Below are 19,956 nucleotides of genomic sequence, written 5' to 3'. Positions count from 1 at the left end.
GAGAAAAACTCTCAACACGAATATTCAACAGGGAGAGAGAATGTTAGCTAGGAGCTACACCACCGAGAAATGGTACCTGCTGTGATCCTAGCAAAGACAAGTCCAATTTCATCTACCATACAGGCAGGTGATGAAAGAGTTTGGCAATGTCATGCTGATCAGCTACGAGGTTCATGAAGTGAAATTGCCCAGACTTCTCCAAAAGGTCTACCTTTGGATATTCTGGACAGCAATATTTCAGAACAGAGACCAAACACCGTGACAAGTTCAGATTCTGTTTCTGAGGACTTTCCAATACCTATAGTGACAGACACTGGTGTAAATGACCAGGGAGTACCACCTGCTGAAGGGAATGAGAACACTTCCAATATCTCGAGTAGCCAGGTTCCAGAATGCCGAATTCAACTCAAATAGAATAGACATCCACCTGAGAGACTTATTGAATTGTATATATGTGTATGATGAATATAGGAATTTCAGATATATTATGTTACTAGTACTTGGTGAACTAATGGTTAAAAGCCTGGGTTAGAGTGTGTTTGACTGCTGAATCATGTTTTAAAGGATTCTTAGGTTGAAAGGCAACAAAGCTTTTGGAGCCTGAGGTGCAATTAACCAATGCAAAAATCTTGGGCTATTGCAATTTTGATTTAAGGGGTTTCCCTGGGAAGTTAATTAGTTTTCAGCTTGGTGCGATGATATAATTGTTGGAACTAAGGCATCAGGCTTTTTCAGAAAGCATTTTCAGTACAGTTCTTTTCTGGATGAAACTGAGTGAGATCACAAGTCAGGCTTTGCTCTCTGTAGTTTAGTTGAAAAGATATTAACAATCTTTAAAGCAGCACAGATTTGTTTAAGGACAAGGGGGAACTGAAACAAGCTAGTTAAAAACAGCTTTGAAGACATTCAGCTTGAATTTCTGCATGGGTCTGACAGGAGTCAGGGGCGGGATTCTCCCCTACCCGGCGGGGCGGGGGGTCCCGGCGTAGGGGAGTGGTGCTAACCACTCCGGCGTCGGGCCTTCCCAAAGGTGCAAAATTCTCCGCACCTTTCGGGGCTAGGCCCGTGCCGGAGCGGTTGGCACCACGCCGACTGGCGCCAAAACCGGCACCCGCGGCCTTTGACGCCCGCTGCCCGGTGCCAGGGCTGGCCGAAAGGCCTTCGCCAGTTCACGCATGTGCTGGTGGTGACATCAGCGGCAACTGCCGCTGATGTCACCACCGGCGCATGCATGCTGGGGGATTCTCTTCCGCCTCCGCCATGGTGGAGGCAGTGGTGGCGGCGGAAGAAAAAGAATGCACCCACGGCACTGGCCCGCCCGCCGATCGGTGGGCCCCGCTCGCGCCGCCGATCCCGCCGCCACCAGAGGTGGTTCAAACTCGGCGGCGGGAGAGCCCTCCCAGCGGCGGGACTTCGGCCCATCGCGGGCCGGAGAATCGCCGCAGGGGGCTAGCCGATTGGCGTGGGGTGATTCCCGCCCCCACCAATTCCCGGGTGGCGGAGAATTTCTGCCACGGCGGGGGCGGGATTTTCGGCGGCCCAGGGCGATTCTCCGACCCTGCATGGGGTCGGAGAATTTCACCCCAGATCTTTGCTGTAAAGCAGTGTCAAAAGATCTTTCTCAAAGAGTATCTCTGTAAAGCAAGTATTCCTCTGTGCCATTCATATTTAAGATGGATTGAGAGCCAAAATGGTTTTTTTCTTGTTGTTTAAGTGCGAATAAAGGTAGCAATTAAGGGAAATGTATTCACTGTATTGAGTAGTATTGTTTAAGAGGTAATTGCAAGGCATTTTCTGATGTGATGTTAAAGATTTTAATATTGTGTTAATAATAAAGTTTGTTTTAATAAACCATATCCCTATTTCTTCGTGAAATCACTCTTGGAGCGAGGCATCCTGTAACATATTGGATTTTCTGTCCAGTATCCTCGCCACTATTGCGATCTGGTCCGGGATCATAATATGTTAAGAAAGATAATGCATAAGTATATCTGTTGTATAAATGTTAAATCGTTATTGCACTAATGAAATAAAAGTGGACGGGTGTTTTTTATCAGAGAAAATCACATCCTTGCTGGTAAAGCGTTACGTGGTGTGTAGTGATGTCAGCAGAGTGTTTACTTCAGCTTTGCAGTTCTCCATCGTTATTGTAAGAGCAACACCTCTTAATACATCTCTCATCTTGTTTGAGAGAATCCAGAGTGTGGGCACCTCCATACCTTTTTTCTTTGTGGCTGACAAAGAAATGTAACAGGGATGTAGTGATCTGGAACGGCCTGTATTTTAGGCCTGATAAAATTGGCTGCTTTCAATTAAGAATTGGACATTTTAAATCAAACAGCAGTCAACCTCCGACAGGCTGATGGAAATTCGAACTTTGCCAAAGTTTGAATACACTGAAACTCAGACAAGCTGCCAGAACATGTCTGGGCCTGCCCTATCACTCACCCATCAAGAGGCGATGGCTCTATTCATATGGTTGAGCAAATCAATCACCCGTCGAGAGATAAGCAATTCTATTCATGAATTGATTGTTTTCAGTAGACAATGTCACATACAGGCAATGCACCAGGAAATGGACCCCCGATGTTTTGCTGGGGACCATTAACTCCATGGGGTGGTAACACTCCCACCCTGTGACCTCATCAGCTGGGGGCTGGAGAACATTCTGGAAAGGGAGGGGGAAGGGTATAAGAATCAAACCTCCGGACCTCCCAGCAGTGAAGACTCCATGCAGCAGAGATGGAAGGAAGCAGTGAGCGACACTCACCTTCGCAGGGAAGAAAGACCCTGAGGAAATCAAGTGTCAGAGCTTTGGACCCACGGCACAGCTGAGTTCATCGGCACAGGTTGTATTAAGAATCTTGGGATGGTTTACTAATATTTTGGAATAATGTAAGGGTAACTGATTTTACTGTCTGTTTAATAAATTGGATTGAATTTTACACATGTGTTGTCCTTTGTTTGCCTTGTCAATAAAGACATCTGGGTAAAACCTTTGATTAACAGACTGGTCAAAGGTATCTTGAGATTTTTCAGATACAACAGGGATGAAATTCATATTTCCCCTGGACCTTTATATTGGCCACCCCACTGTCTCAGGTTGTGTGTGCAGGGTCGCGGCCCAGCTTGTTTTCAGACTAGAGGAAGGTGGAGTGAGTCAAAATCCACGAAAACCCTAATTTTATCCATTCCTGATTCAATTTCCAACAGCTTGCAGGAGGGGATAATCCAAACCCTGATATTTGCCTTGACAAGGGACTTATTTTTAATGAATAGTCAGCTCCCATTGTATTGGAAAGAGGATGCTGATTTTTTTTTGGATTCACTATTTTTATGGGATGTGGGCTGCATTGGCTAGTCCAGCATTTGTTGCCAATCCCTAATTTCCCTTGAGAAGGTGGTGGTGAGCTGCCTTCTTGAACCACTGCAGTTCATGTGGTGGAGGAACACCCACAGTGCTGTTAGGGAGGGAGTTCCAGTATTTTGACCATGCCACAGTAACGGAACGGCCATATATTTCTAAGTCAGGATGGTAAGTGACATGGCGGAGAACCTACAGGCGATGGTGCCCCCCTGTATCTGCTGCCCTTGTCCGTCGAGATGGTAGTGGCTGTGGGTTTGGAAGGCACTGCTTAAGGAGCCTTGGTGAGTTCCTACAATGCATCCTGTAGGTGGGACACACTGCTGTTACTACTGTGCATCCGTGGTGGAGGGAATGGAGTGCCAATTAAGCGACTGATTTGTCCTGGATGGTGTCGAACTTCTGCTGGGTCTGGCCTGCCGGTGAGACAGGACATACCCAGGAATGGTGATAGTGATGTTTGGGACATTGTCTGCAAGGTATGATTCTGTGAGTATGACTATGTCAAGGCTGTTGCTTAACTAGTCTGTGAGACAGCTCTCCCAACTTTGGCACAAGCCCCCAGATGTTAGTAAGGAGACAGGGTCGGCAGGGCTGTTGTCGTTTCCTGGTTCGATGCCGGGTGGTCCGTCAGGTTTCATTCTATTTTTGTGTTTCCGTAGCGGTTGAATACAAACTGAGTGGCTTGCTAGGCCATTTCAGAGGGCATTTATGAGTCAAACGCATTGCTGTGGTCTGGAGTCACATGTAGGCCAGACTAGAAAGATTTCCTTACCTAAAGGATTCACATTAATTAATCAGATGGGTTTTTACAACAATCGACAATGGTTTCATGGTCATCATTAGACTTTTAATTCCAGATATTGTTTATTGCGTGGGTATCAAACCCGGATCCCCAGATCATTATCCTGGGTCTATGGATTACTCGTCCACCACCTCCCTTTGTGCCGCTTGATAGCGCTGTCAATGACCCTTCCATCACTTTACTGATGTAGTAGTATCACTTACTGATTGAGAGTAGTATCTCACAGTTAAGTGTCACAGTTTGTTTCCTGGAAAATGTCAACCTTTGATTGGAGTATCGGAAAGGAGGAGAAATCGTATGGCACTGGCCTAAAACTGTGAACTGGGCATAGGGAATGAAGCCTGAGGCCCAGTGGAAATTTCACCTCTAATCTAAATTAGATAATTGAGCTAAAGGTGCCTTCTATACATCCTCAGTTGGCTTCTGATAAGACAGACAATAGACCTCAGAGTTCTTTACCCAGAGGTTTCAGGGGATGAAGTGATTCAGACTGTGCCAAGCACTGACCTCCATTGGTCTTTGAGACCACTGGGGAGCTGGGAAGAGCACTGCTCCACATTCAGGTAGCTTCTCTTCGACCAAAATTCATCTTTTTTCGGGATGGCAGTCTCCATTCGGTGCCGACTCCATTCAGGGCAGCCCACTTTAGGAAAGGAGTCTTAAAGGAAGCATTAGACGTCCCACCCCACCATTTGCAAATTCAAAGGGCCAAACATCTTGATACCCATTCTAGTGCTGAGAGTGGCTGGCATCTGCAATGGAATGTTCCTGTGCACACACCCGATTAACTGGTCATTCTCACATTGCTGGGATCTTGCTGTCCAAACATTAGCTGCCACATTTCCATATGTAAAAACATTGACTACACTTAAAAAGTACTTCCCAGACTAGGATACACTTTGAATTTTGAAAGGCATCGTTAAAGGGCAACTTCTTTATTCTATAGAAGTGGAGTAAGATGAGTGTGGCACCAATCTGTTCCTCGGCCAATATCTTTTGACATGGAAGTGTAAATAATTACAATGATTCCAAAGACCTCGGAAAGCTGGACAACGTTAGTACCATAAATATTTTTTCAATTAATTTAAAAACAGAAGTACAGTGTCACTCTTTGGGGTAAGAAAATTGATCTCCTTTTGCAATTCTTCTGGCCTCCTCATACCACATGAACTCCAAAATGAGAGCTGCTCGGATATTCTCTGCTGGCAGATAAACAAGCACCTTAATGGGACTCTCCCTCTGATCTTCCCTCCCTCTTTGCAGGCAAATACTTGGTATCCCTAAGAAACCTTCCCTCCAGCAGCACGGCTGACGTGATCATTTTGAGGGTAGCTGCTGAGTTTGCAACTAACTGCTCCCTGACTCAGCACACGATGAAACCTAAAACCTATGTCGCTTGCTGACACCCTCACCTTTTGGTATTGCTGAAGTAATATGGTCGTCAAGATATTTTTTTTTAAATACTCTTAAGGTGAATAGTCGATTTATTAGATTTCTCACTGCCTCTAATTTAATGAAGCAAAGTTTTATCCGGTTTCGCTAAAAGTGTGATTCAAGCTGCAGTAGCTCAGCTTGAAGTGGTTTTAGCAATGCTAAAAGCAGAAAATAAAAGTCAGCATGAATGGTGTGTTGTGTCTGGCTCCAACCTTGCAGCAGTACAAAGGGCAGAAACAGAAGGGTTTTTTTTTAGGTGTTCCGTAATGGTTGGATCGATGAAAGATGCCACTTTAGCCAGTGCAACCTCCAGAGATTAGCAATAAAGCATTGTGACATTGAGTAGTCGTTGAATGAGGGTCAATAGTGCAAACGTATAGATGTTGGATGGTAGACAGAGTGAGGAATAATGATGATAATGAGCCTGAACAGTAAGTAGATGAAATGCACCATTAGACTTTCAGCAGACGTGCCTTAAAGTGATTTCAGTTTTTCATTTCCATTTCCGACGAGGCAAAGTTGGCTTGCCCACAAAATTGCGAGGTATGATTACCCTGCACTGATTCAAAGTAATGCAGACAGTACAAAACTTTGTGCTAATTATAATGATTTTGATGTACAGCCCTGTGCTCAAGGTGCCGCAGAGTGACTGCACACCTCAAGGAGGGTCTCAAGTTTGTGTGTGGCTAGTACCCCTCAAAGGTAGCCTAGCTTGTTTAAAGTCAGACAGTACCTCTTAAAGGCGAGATTCATTCTGGCTGCAAGAATGGGCTGAAAGTGGTGGAGGAGGAAACTGGAGAGCACAATGAAAACAGGACGGAAATCATGAACCAAGATTGGAGACCAAAACTGCACAATATTCCAGGTGTGGTCTCACCAAGGCCCTGTTTAATTGCAATAAGACATTCCTGCTCCTGTACTCGAATCCTCTTGCTATGAAGGTCAGCATACCATTTGCCTTCTTTACCGCTTTCTGCACGAGCATGCTTACTTTCAGCGACCAGTGTATGAGGACACCTAGGTCTTGTTGAACATTCACCTCTATTGGATTCAACAACTATAGAGGGGGTCCTTTAAGAGAATTAACTAAAATATACTGGAAAATAAAATGATTCTTGAAAAATTACTGAATCTGCAGAAATATGATCAAGTTATAAAAATTGGGTAAACTATTGAATCCTGATGATGACTGTCTATAGATGCTGACAAATGTTGCAAAAGATGCACTGCAGAGAAGCGATATGAGGGTACATTCAACAAATTTGCAATAGTCACGTAACTGAGACGAGCCATGACGTAAGGAGTTCGACCATGGAACAGAATGCATGAGAATCGTGCGGTGTCAGAAGGATAATTAATTTGGAGTAATTATATAGAACATAGAACAGTACAGCACAGTACAGGCCCTTCAGACGACAACGTTGTGCCGACCATTTATCCTAATCTAAGATCAACCTAACCTACACCCCTTCAATTTACTGCTGTCCATGTGCCTGTCAAAGAGTTGCTTAAATGTCCCTAATGATTCTGCCTCCACCACCTCTGCTGGAAATGCATTCCACGCACCCACCACTCTCTGTGTAAAGAACCTACCTCTGACATCTCTCCTATATCTTCCTCCAAACACCTTAAAATTATGTCCCCTCGTGACAGCCATTTGCACCCTGGGGAAAAGTCTCTGGCTATCCACTCTATCCATGCCTCTCATCACCTTGTACACCTCTATCAAGTCACCTCTCTGCCTTCTTCACTCCAGTGAGAAAAGCCCTAGCTCCCTCAACCTTTCTTCATAAGATATGCCCTCCAGTCCAGGCAGCATCCTGGTAAATCTCCTCTGTACCCTCACCAAAGCATCCACATCCTTCCTATAATGAGGCACAATATTCCAAGTGTGGTCTAACCAGGGTTTTATAAAGCTGCAACAAAACCTTGCGGCTCTTAAACTCAATCCCCCGTTAATGAGAGCCTTCTTAACAACCCTATCAACCTGGGTGGCAACTTTGAGGGGTCTATGTACGTGGACCCCAAGATCCCTCTGTTCCTCCACACTTCCAAGAATCCTGCCTTTAACCCTGTATTCACAATTCAAATTTGACCTTCCAAAATGAATCACTTCACATTTATCAAGGTTGAGTTCCATCTGCCACTTCTCAGCCCAGCTCTGCATCCTGTCAATGTCCTGTTGTAACCTGCAACAACCCTCAACACTATCTACAACTCCCCCAATCTTCGTGTCATTGGCAAACTTACTAACCCACCCTTCCACTTCCTCATCCAAGTCATTTATAAAAACCACAAAGAGCAGAGGTCCCAGAACAGATCCTTGCGGGCACCACTGGTCACCGACCTCCAAGCGGAATACTTTCCATCCACTGCCACCCGCTGTCTTCTTTCAGCCAGCCAATTCTGTATCCAGACAGCCAAATTTCCCTGTACCCCATGCCCCCTAACATTCTGAATGAGCCGACCATGGGGAGCCTTATCAAATGCCTTACTGAAATCCATATACACCACATCCACTGCCAGACCTTTATCAATGTGTCTCATCACATCCTCAAATAATTCAATGAGGCTTGTGAGGCATGACCTGCCCCTCACAAAGCCATGCTGACTATCTTTAATCAAACTATGTTTTTCTAAATAATCATAAATCCTATCTCTCAGAATCCTTTCCAATATTTTGCTCACCACAGATGTAAGACTGATGGGTCTGTAATTCCCAGGGATTTCCCTATTCCCTTTCTTGAATAGGGGAACAATATTCGCCTCCCTCCAATCATCCGGTACTACTCCAGTGGAGAGTGAGGATGCAAAGATCATCGTCAACGGCGCAGCAATCTCCTCTCTCACTTCCCGTAGTAACCTTGGGTATATCCCGTCAGGCCCAGGGGGCTTATCTATCCTGATGCTTTTCAAAATTTCCAACACATCCTCCTTCTTAATATCAACCTATTACCTGGTGTACACTGTTCTCATGGGCAACAGGGTCCCTCTCTCTAGTGAATACTGAAGCAAAGCATTCATTTAGGGCCTCCCCATTTCTTCAGACTCAAGGCACAAGTTCCCTCCACTATCCCTGATCGACCCTACTCTCACTCTGATCATCCTCTTATTTCTCACATAAGTGTAGAATCTTTCCCGCCAGGGCTTTTTCATGCTCCCTTCTAGCTCTCCTCAGTCCATTTTGAGTTCCTTCCTGGCTACCTTGTAACCCTCTAGAGCCGAGTCAGATCCTCGCTTCCTCAACCTTACGTAAGCTTCCTTCTTCCTCTTGACCAGAAGCTCCACTTCTCTTGTCATCCAAGGCGCCTTCACCTTACCATTCCTTCCTCGTCTCAGTGGGACAAAACTATTCAGCACCCGCAGCAAGTGCTCCTTAAACAAACCCCACATTACTGTTGTGCATTTCCCCAAAAACAATTGTTCCCACTTTATGCTCCTCAGCTCCTGTCTAATAGCAGTATAATTTCCCCTCCCCCAATTAAATACCTTCCCATACTGTCTGTTCCTATCCCTCTCCGTGAATATAGTGAAGGTCAAGGAGTTGTGGTCACTGTCACCAAAATACTCTCTCACCTAGACATCTGACACCTGGCCTGGTTCATTGTCGAGCACCAAATCCAACATGGCCTCCCTCCTGGTCAGCCTATCTACATACTGAGTCAGGAATCCTTCCTGTATACACTTGACAAAATCTGCTCCATCCAAACCATTTGCATTAAGGCGGTTCCAGTCAATATTAGGGAAGTTGAAGTCACCTATGACAACAACTGTTACTTCTGCACTTTTCCAAGATCTGCCGCCAAATCTGTTCCTCTATCTCTCTGCTGCTATTGGGGGGTCTATAGAAAACTCCCAATAAAGTGACTGCTCCTTTCTTGTTTCTGACTTCCACCTATACTGACTCAGTCAACAAACCCTCCTCAACTACCTCCTTTTCTGCAGCTGTGGTGGACTCCCTAATTAACAGTGCCACTCCCCCTCCACTTTTACCTCCCTCCCTATTCTTCTGAAAACATCGAAACCCCCGGAACATGTAACAACCATTCCTGCCCCTGTGAATTCCATGTCTCTGTAATGGCAACAACACCATAGTTCCAAGGACTGATCCATGCTCTAAGTTCATCTCCCTTATTCCTGACACTCCTTGCATTGAAGCAGACACACTTTAACCCATTCCACTGAGTGCATCTTTGCCCTATCAACTGTCTATCCTTCCTCACAGACTTGTTGCATACTATTTCTGCCTGTTCAACAGCTACCCTACCCTTTGATCCATAGCTCTGGTTCCCATCCCCCTGCCAAACTAGTTTTAACCCTCCTGAAGAGCTCCAGCAAACCTCCCACCCAGGATATTGGTGCCTCTCCAGTTTAGGTGCAATCCGTCCTTCATGTTCAGGTCCTTCCACAGAAGATATCCCAATGATCCACATATCTGAAGCCTTCTCTCCTGCACCAGCCCTGTAGCCATGCATTCAGCTGCACTTGCTCTCTGTTCCTTGCCTCACTTGCACCGGCAGCAATCCTGGGATCACTACTCTGCTTGTCCTGCTCTTTAGCTTCCAATCTAACTCCCTAAAATCACTTTTTAGATCCTCATCCCTTTTCTTGGCTATGTCGTTGGTGCCTATGTGCACCACAACTTCTGGTTGCTCCCCCTCTCCCTTTAGAATTCTGTAGACTTGATCCGAGACATCCCTGGCCCTGGCACCCAGGAGGCAACATACCTTCTGCGAGTCTCAATTGCGACCACAGAATTTCCTATCCATTCCCCTAACCATTGAGTCTCCTATCACTATTGCTTTTCTATTCTCCCCCCTTCCCTTCCGAGCCACAGAGCCAGACTCACAGAGCCAGTCTGCTAGGGCTTTCGCCCGGTAGGTCACTTCCCACCCCAACAGCATCCAAAACCCTATACTTGTTTTGAAGGGGAACAGCCACGAGGGATCCCTGCACTGTCTGCCCGTTTGTTTTCCTTCCCCTGACTGTAACCCAGCTACTCTTGTCCTGTATCTTGGGTGTGGCTACCTCCCTATAACTATTCTCTATTACCCCCTCTGCCTCCCAGATGATCCAAAGTTCATCCAGCTCCAGCTCCAGTTCCCTAACGCGGTCTCTGTAGAGTTGGGTGCACTTCCCGCAGGTGTAGTCAGCGGGGACACCGGTGGTATCCCTCACCACCCACATCCTACAGGAGGAGCATACAACTGTCCTAGCCTCCATCCCCTCTAACCTTATAGAATGTAGCTGCCCTGTGGACCAACTGGAACTCCGCCCTTCGACTCTGCTCCCAGTCAGCTGCACTCTCTGTAAATACCTGGCTCCCTTCTCGCTCTTTGAGGAAATGAAATGAATGGAGCGCCTTGCTCCTTCCTCACCTAACTCCCTCAGACACCAAACTCTCACTATAGCACTCAAATTCACCCAGATTCAGCACTCAGTGCAAACAAAGTCTGCACTGTAGCTGGCTCACCTTTATACTGTGATTCTAGCCTTTGAAAACTGGCCTAATGCAATTAACTAATTAACAAGCTCTAGCTGCAAGTAGAACCTTATTTAAAGCTGATTGAAAATTCACCTTCTTCTAAACCACCTTTTAAGTTAATTAACTAAATAAAAGAAAGATTAAACTTTAGATAAAAATGTACCCTTAATATCCCTCAGTCACCAAACTCTGACTATAGCACTCAAATGCACCCAAATTCAGCACTCAGTGCAAAACGAAATTGATTAATATCTAATTAACCAATCACCTGTTAAGTGACTGACCCTTTCCTGAATGAATCAAGGGGATCTCAGCTGAGAATTAGAACAAATGAAAGTAAATAAGGGGCTAAACCATGGATAAAGATTCCCTTAAGAATGTGATCCATATGACTGATTATGAGAAAAACGTTAGTCTTCCGAGATTCCTGAAGCATCGTGAAAATTAATTTTGAAGCCTTTGTTGAAAATACTTTGATTTTGTAAGACTTTTCTGGAATTATTCCTAATTTGAAGCTTTTTTATTCTCTCGTATCTCAAGGACTTTTCTCTGTACTCAAAGGCTTTGCGATTTAATTTTGTTCAGATGTATTGAGTGAATTCTTGAAAGATAAAGAATGCTTTGTATACCTCTTCAATCGGATTGAGTACCTTATCCCGAGTAGAGGTAAGAGGATCTTTCACCCTCTCTCGATCGATAGCCATTTAGATAATAATCTGCCTTCCCGTGTTTGGCTGCCAAAGTGGATAACCTCACATATATCCACATTATACCGCATCTGCCATGCATTTGCCCACTCACTCAGCTTGTTCAAATGACACTAAAGCATCTCTGCATCCTCTTCGCTGCTCACCTTCCCACCCAGCATCGTGTTCCCTCCAAAATACACATGTACTCTATTTTCCCCTCTTAATCAATCTCTTGGTCCTCATTTGCTGAATTCTAAACTGCTCCCAATCCTCAGGTCTGTTGTTTATTCTGGCCGATTTGTATGCCTCTTCCTTGGATCTAATACTATCTCAAATTTCCCTTGAAAGCATGGTTTGGCCACCTTTCCCGTTTTATTTTTGCACTGGACAGGAATAAACAATTGTTGCAGTTCCCCCATGCACTCCTTGAATGTTTGCCATTGCCTTTCCACCATCATCTCTTTAAGTAATGTTCCCCAATCCATCATGATCAACTCATTCCTCATACCATCTTAGTTTCCCTTATTTAGATTCAGGACCTCATCTCAGAATCAACTATGTCACTCTCCATCTTGATGAAGAATTCTATCATATTATGGCTGCTCATCCCCAAGGGGCCTTGCATAACCAGATTGACAATTATTCCTTTCTCATTCTCTGTGTGTCCTCTGGCAACACTTCCACATCTACCCTTGCACTGTGTACCTGCCCCCCCCCCACCCCCCCATCCCCCCTCAACAGGAGAACAGATTCAATGTTCAACATGTTGAATCAATTGAGAGTTACAATAAAAATAGTGAGTAGTGTGATGAACTATAGAGTCAAAAAAGTGTTAAGACAGGTCAAAGGAAGTCTTTAAACTGCACAATAGTCTGATCAGACTTTGAGTACTATGTCTTATTCTGATTGTGTAAAAAATAAGAGGCACATGGGCACTGGGGTAATTCAGAGAAAACACATTTCCTGGTGCCTGGGGTCTAAGTGAGGTGGAAAGACTGGACAAGCTTGGGCTTTGAACCTTGGACACAAGGCATCGATATGTCATTTTGAATGCACATACTGAGAGGATAAAGGAAGCTCCATCCGAAACACTATCCTAAATTAAACCCTGGGAGTAGGACAGGAGTTGTAGACTCAAAGCAGCAAAAGGTGGCAGGAGGATTAGTGTCAGGAAGCTGTGTCTCAATTCAGAGAGCGATCAGCATGTGTTATAGGGAGAACTGTAGAGGTAAAATTAGTGGAATTATTTGGGGACCAACTAACTCCATAGAGGCACTGTAGGTGTGTAAAGGATGGGTGAAATAAGATTGGCCTAATGACCTTCATCATTCATAAGTCTTAGGATCTGGAGGAGCCAATTCCTACAGAAAAAGAGTGGAACATTTTGGCAAGAAGTAAAAAGATTTTATTTGTTATGCTTGCGAGGCACGTCTTGATTTATATATACATATATATATAAACTTCTGATTTATCTCTACTGAATTATTTATGCATTTCCAAACGTGTGAGTTTTGTAAAACAAAAATCCACTTTGTGACATTCTGTTCGCTTGAACACCTGTGACTCCCAAATTTAAATCTTTGCGGTGACTAAGCTATCAAAACATCACAGAACAAGCGCATTTCTGGTGCTCGAACCCCCAAGCCCCCCCACTCCAGCGCCGGAAGCGCCTCTTACCTGTGACTTTTTGCCCCCACTGAATTTTCGCTCCTTTATTCCGACTGCTCTTCATTTCGCAACAGCAGCTCATTGTTGACATTGGTCTCCAAGGCAACCACTCAGCCAGCCAGCCCTTCACCTCTTCTATTCAATAAGACAATAGCCTTCCTTCTGGAACATGTGAAATGCGTCCTGCCTCCGCCAAACCATCCTCCCCGTTGTGGGCTATCCCTGCAATAAGGTACAGAATTGTGTGCTGTGGGAATAAAGCTACCGAATATTAACCAGTGTAAAAGGATATGGGAGTTATTACTATTCTTATTTACGTCTGAATAGATTAGGATATATATTTACACTGCTATCATTGAATGTCCCTGTCGGTCACTGTCGAATGATCCAATTAATCCCAACTATTTTGATTTTTAATTCCAACTATTCTGATTTCCAATTAATCCCCCCCCCCCCCCCCCCCCCCCCCCCTCCTTACCCACTGGAATATGCTGTCACCTGCATTCCAGGTCACAATTGACTGTGTATAAAACAAAATGGTGCCTCAATTTGCCTCTGTTCTTCTGGCAAACACCTCTGAGTTCCTTGGTTACCGACCCTCCTGCCATGGGAAACTTCCTCCTGATTTGTTTTCTCAAATTTCCTCTCGATCTTCACTGCCCTGAGGGGCCCAGTTTCTCCAGTCTCTCGGCATATGAACAAGGTCCCTCATCCCTGGTGTTTTATTACAGTAAAACCCCTCTGCCTCCTCTCAAGGGCTTCAAGATCCTCCCTCCTCTGGGCAGCATTTTGGAACAGTGGTTAGCACAGCTGCCTCACAGCGCCAGGGAATGGGGTGCATTTCCAACCTTGGGTGATTATCTGGAGTTTGTTCTCCGCATGTCTGCGTGGGTTTCATCTGGGTGATCTGGTTTCCTCCTACAGTCTAAAGATGTGCAGGTTAGGTGGATTAGCCATGCTAAATTTCCCCTTAGTGCCCGGGGATGTGCAGGTTAGATTAAGGGGTTACGGGGATAGGGAGGGGTGGATGGGGAGTGGACATGGATTGGGTGCTCTTTCGGCGGGCCGGTGTAAACTTGATGGTCCGAATGGCCTCCTTCTGCGCTGTAGGGATTCTGAAAATGTGGTGCCCAGAATTGAACACAATGCCAGTTTAGAGATGGGCAATGAATGCTAGCATGTTTACATTGCACAAATGTGTTAAAACAAATCTCTAGTATAAACATAACATTAGTGCACTCTCAGTAGCACTTCTGCAATGATTAATATGGTATGTAGTTATGTTACTGGACTAGTAACCCAAAGGTCCGGATTAAGCATCCAGGGATTTGAGTCCAAATCCTGCATCTAGAGAACTTAAATCTAGTTAATTAACTAAAACTGGAACAACAATTCAGGATTAGTGATAGATTGTCATAGACCCATCTGGTTCACTAACATCCTTCCAGGAAGAAAATTTGCCATCCTTTCCTGGTCTGCATAGTAAGTGGATGAGGCTCAAATGACCCAGCAAGCCACTCAGTGTATCAAACCACTAAGGAAAAGCACAATTATAAAATAGAAGGGCCACGCAGCTTTGGCCTATGTTATGGAACACAAGGGCATACCTAGCCCAGTCAATCCTTCAGGTCCTCCTCACTAATGTCTGTGCAGAACAGTCCCACAGAATAGTTTTTTTTTTTTAAATTTAAGAGTATCCAATTATTTTTTTCCAATTAAGGGGCAATTTAGTGTGGCCAATCCATCTAACCTGCACATCTTTTGGATTTTGGGGGCGAAACCCACGCAGACACGGGGAGAATGTGCAAACTCTACACAGACAGTGACCCGGGCTGGGATCCAACCTGAGTTCTCATCGCCATAGACAGCAGTGCTAACCACTGTGCCACCATGCCACCCAGTCCCACAGAATAGTCAAGCCATATTCACGGAATCATATCTTTCAGTGAATGTCTCAGACTGCTCCATCATAATCCCTTTGTATGCTTTTTCTCACTGCCAGCACAGTGAGATCGACTCTGGAGGTAGTACCCCTTAAAGTCCGCAACGTTGAATCTGGACCCCACAAAGTCTCATGGCATCAGATCAAACATGCTTGAGGAAAACTGCTGATTATCACCTACCTCCATCCCTTAACTGACGGATCAGTACTCCTCCAGTTGAACACAAAAACAAATACTGTGAATGCTGGAAATCTGAAATAGAAACCGGAAAAAGCAGAGAAAGAGACAAGGTTAATGGCTCATGTCTGTTACTGGCCATTAACCCTGTCTGTGCCTCTCTGCTCAGATGTTTCCAGAGTAGCTGAGTTATTTCAGCATTTGCTGTTTTCAGTCCTTCAATTGAACAACACTTCAAAGAAGCACTGAGGGTGGCAAGGACATAGACGGTACTTTGGGTTGGTATTTCAATGTCCATCACCAGGAATAGCTCAGTAACATCACTACTGATTGAGCTAGCTGAGTCCTGAATACATAGCTGCCAGACTGAGGTAAGGTGCTGGTGCTGAGGGAAACAAAAAATATGTTCCCCCATCCTCAACAATCTACCTGTAGCAGATGCATATGCCAATGAAAATATTCATAGGAGTAACCACTCCATAGTCCTTGTGGAGACAACATGCCACCTTCATACTGAGAGCACCCTCCACTGTACAATGAGGCACTTACCACTGTGCTAAATGGGATAGATTCAGACAGATCCTGCAACTCAAAATGAGACATCCATGAGATGCTGCCGATCATCAGCACCAGCAGAATTTTTAATCTTTAACCTTGTGGCTGGCCTATGTCGCAGCCTACCATTATTATCAAGTATGAACTGCCCTGGTTCAATGATGAGTATAGGAGTATAGGAGAGCATGCCAGGAGCAGCATCAATTGACACAAACTTGAGGTGTCAGCCTGGTGAAATGACAACACAGGACTTCATACATACAAAAGAGCAGAAACAGCATTTTAAAGACAGGGCTAAGTGATCCCACAACCAATGGATCAGATCAAAGCTTTGCATTCCTGCCATTCCTGCATTCTAGTCATGAATAGTGGCAGACAATTATAAAGCTAACGGAAAGAGGAGGAGGCACTTTGAACATGCCCATCCTCAATGAGCCCAGCTCACAAGTGCAAACAACGAGGTTGAATGGCGGAGCAGACTTGATGGGCTGAGTTGCCTAATTCTGCTCCTATGTCTTATTTGAAATAATCTTCAATCAGAAGAGCCTCCTCCGGAGGCCCCCACTATCACAGAAATCAGTCTTCAGTCAATTTGATTAACCTCACATGATATCAAGAAATGGCTGAGTGCATTGGATGCAACAAAGGCTGAGGATCTGAGTAACTGTAGTGTTGAAGACCTATGTTCCAGAATTGACCATACCTCTAATCAAGATGTTCTAGCACAGTTACAACATTGTCATCTACCCACAGAGTGGAACATTGCCTCAATATGGCCTACCCACAAAAAGAAGAAGAATTCTAATCCGGCCAATTCCTTCCCCGTCAGTCTACTTTTAATCAGCATAGAATCATAGAATTTACAGTGCAGAAGGAGGCCATTTGGCCCATCAAGTCTTCACCGGCCCTTAGAAAGACACTCCACCCAAACCCATGCCTCCACCCCATCCCTGTAAGCCAGTAACCCCACCTAACCTTTTTGGACACTAAGGGCAATTTATCATGGCCAATCCACGTAACCTGCACATCTTTGGACTGTGGGAGGAAAGCGGAGCACCTGGAGAAAACCCACACAGACACGGGGAGAACACACAAACAGTGACCCAAGCCGGGAATCGAACCTGGGATCCTGGCGCTGTGAAGCCATAGTGCTAACCATTATGTTACCGTGCTGCCCTGTTAGTGCATGTTCTCAGACTTTTGTATCTCCTGCCTGATGGAAGAAGTTGGAAGAGTGAGTAAGCCGGGTGGGAGGGGACTTTGATTATGCTGCCCGCTTTCCCAAGGCAGTGGGAGCTTTAGATAGAGTCAATGGATCGGCGGCAGGTTCTGACCCTTGAGCCTACTCCACCGTTAAAACCATTAGAAGGTCAAGTTGACCTTTCAAGAGGGCAGCATGGTGGCGCAGTGGGTTAGCCCTGCAGCCTCATGGCGTCGAGGTCCCAGATTCGATCCCGGCTCTGGGTCACTGTCCATGTGGAGTTTGCACATTCTCCCCATGTTTGCGTGGGTTTTGCCCCCACAACCCAAAAAGATGTGCAGGCTAGGTAGATTGGCCACGCTAAATTGCCCCTTAATTGGAAAAAAATTATTGGGTATACTAAATAAAATAAAAAAGTTGACCTTTCAAGTTGCATTTACTTGCTAAAAACCTGCTCAGTTTGGTTTCCACCAGGGTTATATGGTTCCTGACCTTACTCCAGCCTTAGCCCAAACATGGACTAAACAACTGAATTCCACACGTACGGTGAGAGGGACTCAAGGCAGCATTTGACTGAATGTGACATTAAGGGGTCCTAGTAAAACTGACATCAGTGGGAATCAGGAGAATCTCTTCACTGGCGGTTGTCTTATCTAGTACAAAAGTAAATGGTTGTGATTGTTGGGGGTTTATCAACCCAGCTCCATGCATGATTGGATTTGATTTGTTTATTGTCACGTTTACCGAGGTACAGTGAAAAGTATTTTTCTGCGAGCAGCTCAAACAGATCATTTAGTGCATGAAAATAAAATAAAAGGAAATACATAATAGGGCAACACAAGGTACAGTGTCCAAAGCCCAAACATTTGCTGGAATTTTCCGTTGCGTCCCGCCGGTGGGATCTGAAGTCAATGGACATATGAATGACCCACTGGCTTCATCGATGACATTCTCTCTTATCATAAAATCCTAAGTGGCAATGTTTGCGGATGATTGCACATTGGTCAGGTCCAGTCACAGCTCCTCAGAGCTGTACCTTCACCACAAGGATGGTAACAGTACACGGTGGTTAACTATCCAGGGATGGTCAAAGATTATTTGACGCCTTAGGCAGTCCTTCAGCTTGATGCCCACCATCCTACCCCTGCAACCCCCACCACAATTGACTGTCAAAAATGAATACAGTAAAATGCTACCACTTTCACACAGCCATTAAAAATTGTCCAACATACAGGCAGCAGTTATCTGCAGCCTACCTTCAGCCTTCTCCCTGGCCCCAGTCTCCCACTGCTCTGCTTCTGCAGCTCTATGTTCCCTTGGCACCAAATCCTCGATTTGCTTGCTCCACTCCCTCAACTCTTGCGTGGCCTTCACACCCACATCACCACAAGATTACCCAGACATTTTCTGAATGATTGGACCTGAAAATGTGAAACTCTTAAGTAGCAGGCATTTTTAACCGGCGGCACCACCCATTCCCAAGCATGATGCCGGGTAATAGAAATGAAAAATAAATGAAAATGGAAACAGCCTCACTTCTAAAATACGTTTCATTAAATAGAGTTCCCCAGAAATAAAGGGCGAAATTCTCCGCACCCGCGGAAAGTCGGCAAACCGTCGTAAAAATCGGGACCGTTTTACGACGGTCGCGAAGGCTTCATTTCCCGACGGATTCACTTCCTGGAAATGGGCTAGTAGCGCGGCCGCGTCAATTACGTGCGTGATGACGACGGAACGCGACGACGACACGAACCCGCCCATGTGACGCCGCCCGACGCCGTAAAAAGGCGCGGGCGACCACAGAATCTGTCGGGCAGGATGTCGGAGCCTAGGCAAGCTGCTCCTCGCTTTATAGATGCAGACGTCGAGGCGCTGCTCGATGCCGTGGAGCAGAGGAGGGGCATCATCCGCCCGCGGAGAGGGCATCGCCAACCTGCCAGCACGGTACGCCAGGCCTGGCGTGACGTGGCTGCTGCCGTCAGTGCTGTGGGGCAGACCCCTCGCTCAGCAGAGCAATGTCGAAAGAAGCTACACGACCTCACCAGGTCTGCCAGGGTAAGTGCCATGAGGGTGCCCCCTAGTCACAACCATCCCTCCCCCTTAACTGCCCGGGGGGGGGGGGGGGGGGAGAGGGATTGGGGCAGAGTTATTTGAGGGTGGTTCACAAAGTTGTCACAGACCCAGCGCTCTGGCCCCGAGGAGATATGCAATCATCTGATGACAACTTGCCCCCCCCAAACTGTGCCAGTATCTGAACGGACTGCTGATACCTACCATTTTGTAATGATCTACCTATGTTCCCTCCCCCAACAGGCCAAGGCCGGTCATAACCACCGTGAGCGGCACAAGACTGGAGGGGGTTCGCCCAACATGCACCCCCTCAGCACCTTTGAACAGAGGGCACTGGACCTTGTTGGGGGGTCTGCCACCCGCGATATCGCGCAATGCGAGGTTGGCGGAACTGCAGCAAGTGAGACAACCCTCCCTGACAAACACCCCCCCCCCCTCCCCCATCCTCTGTCCCTTCACACACCCTGCCCACTGGGACACCTCCCCATCCTCTGTCCCTTCACACACCCTGCCCACTGGGACCGTCCAGCGGCCTGCCGAGCAAATCGAAATAACCCGTCTCATT

At 45.9% G+C, this 19,956-nt stretch overlaps 1 protein-coding gene across 1 annotated transcript in view; it reads right to left on the bottom strand.

Annotated features, from left to right (window-relative positions):
* Positions 1-13,656, bottom strand: part of stpg1 (sperm-tail PG-rich repeat containing 1) — a 108,789-nt gene extending 95,133 nt beyond the window's left edge. Inside the window, exon 1 of the mRNA XM_038799820.1 lies at positions 13,455-13,656. The gene's annotated coding sequence lies outside the window, so the exon portion shown is untranslated. The remainder of the gene's footprint in view (positions 1-13,454) is intronic.
* Between the last annotated feature and the right edge of the window lie 6,300 nt (positions 13,657-19,956).

This window comes from Scyliorhinus canicula, chromosome 1 (genome assembly GCF_902713615.1).
Source record: "Scyliorhinus canicula chromosome 1, sScyCan1.1, whole genome shotgun sequence".
Taxonomy (NCBI): Eukaryota; Metazoa; Chordata; class Chondrichthyes; order Carcharhiniformes; family Scyliorhinidae; genus Scyliorhinus; species Scyliorhinus canicula.
This window is presented reverse-complemented; position numbering and strand designations above follow the sequence as displayed.